Raw genomic sequence first — 6,000 nt, forward strand, 5'->3', positions numbered from 1 at the left:
GACTACTACCCCTAATATCCCACATCATCCTGTCAGCCAGAGCCACTGGACTACTACCACAATATCCCACATCATCCCATCAGCCAGAGCCACCGGACTACTACCACTAATATCCCACATCATCCTGTCAGAGTCACCAGACTACTACTAATATCCCACATCATCCTGTCAGAGCCACCGGACTACTACCACTAATATCCCACATCATCCCATCAGCCAGAGCCACTGGACTACTACCACTAATATCCCACATCATCCTATCAGCCACAGCCACCGGACTACTTCCAGTAATATCCCACATCATCCTGTCAGAGCCACCGGACAACTACCCCTAATAACCCACATCATCCCATCAACCAGAGCCACCGGACTACTACCCCTAATATCCCACATCATCCCATCAGCCATAGCCACCGGACTACCACCACTAATATACCACATCATCCCATCAGAGCCACTGGACTACTACCCCTAATATCCCACATCATCCTGTCAGCCAGAGCCACTGGACTACTACCACAATATCCCACATCATCCCATCAGCCAGAGCCACCGGACTACTACCACTAATATCCCACATCATCCCATCAGCCACAGCCACCGGACTACTTCCACTAATATCCCACATCATCCTGTCAGAGCCACCGGACAACTACCCCTAATAACCCACATCATCCCATCAACCAGAGCCACCGGACTACTACCACCAATATCTCACATCATCCCATCAGAGCCACCGGACTACTACAACCAATATCCCACATCATCCCATCAGAGCCACTAGACTACTACCACAATATCCCACATCATCACGTCAGCCAGAACCACCGGACTACTACCACCAATATCCCACATCATCCCATCAGAGCCACTGGACTACTACCACTAATATCCCACATCATCCTGTCAGAGCCACCGGAGAACTACCCCTAATAACCCACATCATCCCGTCAGAGCCACCGGACTACTCCCCCTAACATCCCACATCATCCTGTCTTAGCCACCAGACTACTACCACTAATCCCACATCATCCCGTCAGAGCCACCGGACTACTACCCCTAATATCTCACATCATCCCTTCAGAGCCAACATTGTCAGGTTAGCGCTGTTACACTCATTAAAATGATACCTGGACTGAAGAAATCCGTCTTGTGTTTCTATTTTTTAATCTGTGTTTGAATTTTTAAGTTAATGAAGATGCTTCATGCCAGACAAAGAGAAGTTCCTGATTCTGGGCTCCCCCTGCAGTCTGTGTCAGAGGGTCGTCTGTGTCAGCATGGTAATAATTTATGTTATTTTCAGCTTTACAGAAGGACGATAACACCATAGAAATGTTAAGAATAATAGGCCTCAGTTACCACAACTGTCTACAAGGAAAACTGTTGCTCATAACAACCAATCACAGCTCAGTTTTCATCTTTTAAACAGCTCTGGTGAAATGAAAGATGCTTAGTGATTGGTTGCTATGGGCAACACAGGCAGCGTACCCTTTGTGGTCAAGAAGATGTGCCTATGAAATATATATATTAGTTATTTATTATATATATATATATTTAATATATTATATCTAATATATAAAGCTCAAAGTGTGTATGTATGTACAGTATGTATGTATGTATGTGTGTGTGTGTGTGTATGTATGTATGTGTGTATGTCCAGGATTGGCATCCGCACCGTCGCAGCTACAGCCACAAAATTTGGCACAGTCACACGTCTGGACCCCGAGAGCGTCTTAAGCTATGTTGTGAGGCGAAATTTTAACCCCGCGCGTTCCAATTTACCAAACAATTTTGCCCCTATCTACATAATGGGGAAAAAGTGTGTGCGTGTCAAGCCCCGCCCCTCATTATGATGTCACAATGCCCCTATCTACATAATGGGGAAACAGTGTGTGCGTATCAAGCCCCGGCCCCCAATATGTTGTCATAATGGTCGCCATGGCGTCGCTGATGTCATCATAGGTTGCAAGCCCCGCCGCTCATTATGATGTTATAATGGTTGACTATGGGATGGAGGATGTGTGATGGGTATATGGGCACTGGACTATGGGATGGAGGAAATGTATGACGGGTATATGGGCACAGGACTATGGGATGGAGGATGTGTGATGGGTATATGGGCACTGGACTATGGGATGGAGGATATGTATGACGGGTATATGCGCATGGGACTATGAGATGAAGGATGTGTGATGGGTATATGGGCACTCGACTATGGGATGGTGAATATGTATGATGGGTATATGGGCATGGGACTATGGGATGGAGGATGTGTGATGGGTATATGGGCATGGGACTATGGGATGGAGGATGTGTGATGGGTATATGGGCATGGGACTATGTGATGGAGGATGTGTGATGTGTATATGGGCACTCGACTATGGGATGGAGGATATGTATGATTGGTATATGGGCATGGGACTATGGGATGGAGGATGTGTGATGGGTATATGGGCATGGGACTATGTGATGGAGGATGTGTGATGGGTATATGGGCACTCGACTATGGGATGGAGGATATGTATGATGGGTGTATGGGCACGGGCCTATAGGATGGAGGATATGTATGATGGGTATATGGGCATGGGACTATGAGATGAAGGATGTGTGATGGATATATGGGCACTCGACTATGGGATGGCGAATATGTATGATGGGTATATGGGCACTCGACTATGGGATGGAGGATATGTATGATGGGTATATGGGCACGGGCCTATGGGATGGAGGATGTGTGATGGGTATATGGGCACGGGACTATGGAATGGAGGATAATTATAATTTGTTATAACTAACCACAGTTAGTTACTATGCCCGGGCAGCGCCAGGCTCTTCAGCTCATATATATATACTGCTCAAAGAAATAAAGTTAACACAAACAGCCTGTTGCAAATGGGATAGTGTTCCCTTTAATTTTTTGAGCAGTATATATATATATATATATATATATGATATTTATAATATGGGGCTTTGCGTATGGAGTGAGTGTGGCTATGCAGAGTGGGTGGGGCTATGTGGACTGGGCGTGGCTTGATACACATGCATACACGCATACATACATACATACATACACTCAGTTTTATATATATAGATGAAAAACAGTGAAGTGAAATGGTGAAAAAAATGCAATAATTGCATTTTTTTTGTTTTGTTTTAAGAGTTCATTGTCTGATAAAAAATCACCTTGCAACTTTATTCCCCAGATCAGTATGATTGCAGTGATACCAAACATGCAGTTTATAATTTAAAGTTGTTTTTTTTTTATATTTTTCCAAGACGCATACATTTTTTATTTTTATTAATGGACCTGCATGAGGGCATTTTTTTTGCATGCCGAGCTGTAGCTTTTAATGGTACTATTTGGAATACATAAGACAATTTGTTCACTTTTTATTGCATTTTGTGTTGGAGTCCTAGCAACCAATAAAACAGGAATTGTTTCTATATACCATTTACCATATGGGTTAAAAAAATGAATATTTTCATAGATCAGACTCTTACAAGAATGACATACTTTATGAAACACCTCCTATCATTTTTATACATATTTTTATATATAAGAACGACAAATGGAAAACGGCCTTTAATACTCATAACTAGAGTTGAGCGAAACGGGTCGAAAAAATTCAAAAGTCGCCGACTTTTGGCAAAGTCGGGTTTCATGAAACGAAACCCGACCCTAGGATGAGGTCGGCCACGAGGTCGGCGACTTACGCGCCAAAGTCGCGTTTCAAAAGTTTGTTTTGCGCTCTTTTTCAACCAATCAGGATCCACGGACACTGTGGGCAACGTGATGACCTAGGCACGGGTCACCACCATCTTTCAGAAGGGCATGCAAGTGATTGGCTTGCTTTGGTGGGCGTCACAGGGGGTATAAAAGGGCATGCACGCCGACCACCATCTTACTTCTGCCGATCTTAGTATAGGGAGAGGTTGCTGCTGATTCTGTAGGGAGAGCATTAGGCAGGGAAGAAGACAAGAAAACTGCTTCTGCTGCTAACGATTTGGCCTGCACAACACACAAGTCACTGTGTGTGCAGTGCAAGGGGAGGCTATATTGTGGTGTATCAGTGGTGTTGGTTGTTGGGCTGCCTTTTAAGGCTTCCTGACACGCTGGCATTGCTGTTTACCCACTGCTCCGCAAACTGCTTTTTTAAAAGCAATCCAATCTCCCTTATCCTCTAGTCACTTTTGTCACAGCTGTGCCATCGAGCCTGTCACATAGCGCTCAGATATCAGTGGGCCTCACACAATCCACAAGTGTCCAGTGTCCAAAAGTGTGCGCAGAGATTCAAAATCTCCATTATCCTCTCGTCACTTTGGTCACAGGCAGCTGTGCCATCGAGCGTGTCACATAGCGCTCAGATATCAGTGGGCCTCACACAATCCACAAGTGTCCAATGTCCAAAAGTGTGCGCAGAGATTCAAAATCTCCATTATCCTCTCGTCACTTTGGTCACAGGCAGCTGTGCCATCGAGCGTGTCACATAGCGCTCAGATATCAGTGGGCCTCACACAATCCACAAGTGTCCAGTGTCCAAAAGTGTGCGCAGAGATTCAAAATCTCCATTATCCTCTCGTCACTTTGGTCACAGGCAGCTGTGCCATCGAGCGTGTCACATAGCACTCAGATATCAGTGGGCCTCACACAATCCACAAGTGTCCAGTGTCCAAAAGTGTGCGCAGAGATTCAAAATCTCCATTATCCTCTCGTCACTTTGGTCACAGGCAGCTGTGCCATCGAGCGTGTCACATAGCGCTCAGATATCAGTGGGCCTCACACAATCCACAAGTGTCCAGTTTCCAAAAGTGTGCGCAGAGATTCAAAATCTCCATTATCCTCTCGTCACTTTGGTCACAGCTGTGCCATCGAGCCTGTCACATAGCGCTCAGATATCAGTGGGCCTCACACAATCCACAAGTGTCCAGTGTCCAAAAGTGAGAGATTCAAAATCTCCATTATCCTCTCGTCACTTTTGTCACAGGCAGCTGTGCCATCGAGCCTGTCACATAGCGCTCAGATATCAGTGGGCCTCACACAATCCACAAGTGTCCAGTGTCCAAAAGTGTGCGCAGAGATTCAAAATCTCCATTATCCTCTCGTCACTTTGGTCACAGCTGTGCCATCGAGCCTGTCACATAGCGCTCAGATATCAGTGGGCCTCACACAATCCACAAGTGTCCAGTGTCCAAAAGTGTGCGCAGAGATTCAAAATCTCCATTATCCTCTCGTCACTTTGGTCACAGGCAGCTGTGCCATCGAGCGTGTCACATAGTGCTCAGACATCAGTGGGCCTCACACAATCCACAAGTGTCCAGTGTCCAAAAGTGTGCGCAGAGATTCAAAATCTCCATTATCCTCTCGTCACTTTGGTCACAGGCAGCTGTGCCATCGAGCGTGTCACATAGCGCTCAGATATCAGTGGGCCTCACACAATCCACAAGTGTCCAGTGTCCAAAAGTGTGCGCAGAGATTCAAAATCTCCAATATCCTCTCGTCACTTTGGTCACAGCTGTGCCATCGAGCCTGTCACATAGCACTCAGATATTAGTGGGCCTCACACAATCCACAAGTGTCCAGTGTCCAAAAGTGTGCGCAGAGATTCAAAATCTCCATTATCCTCTCGTCACTTTGGTCACAGGCAGCTGTGCCATCGAGCGTGTCACATAGCGCTCAGATATCAGTGGGCCTCACACAATCCACAAGTGTCCAGTGTCCAAAAGTGTGCGCAGAGATTCAAAATCTCCATTATCCTCTCGTCACTTTGGTCACAGGCAGCTGTGCCATCGAGCGTGTCACATAGCGCTCAGATATCAGTGGGCCTCACACAATCCACAAGTGTCCAGTGTCCAAAAGTGTGCGCAGAGATTCAAAATCTCCATTATCCTCTCGTCACTTTGGTCACAGGCAGCTGTGCCATCGAGCGTGTCACATAGCGCTCAGATATCAGTGGGCCTCACACAATCCACAAGTGTCCAGTGTCCAAAAGTGTGCGCAGA

Source organism: Dendrobates tinctorius, unplaced genomic scaffold, assembly GCF_039654945.1.
Source record: "Dendrobates tinctorius isolate UK_male_01 unplaced genomic scaffold, ASM3965494v1 ptg000083l, whole genome shotgun sequence".
In the NCBI taxonomy this organism is placed as follows: Eukaryota; Metazoa; Chordata; class Amphibia; order Anura; family Dendrobatidae; genus Dendrobates; species Dendrobates tinctorius.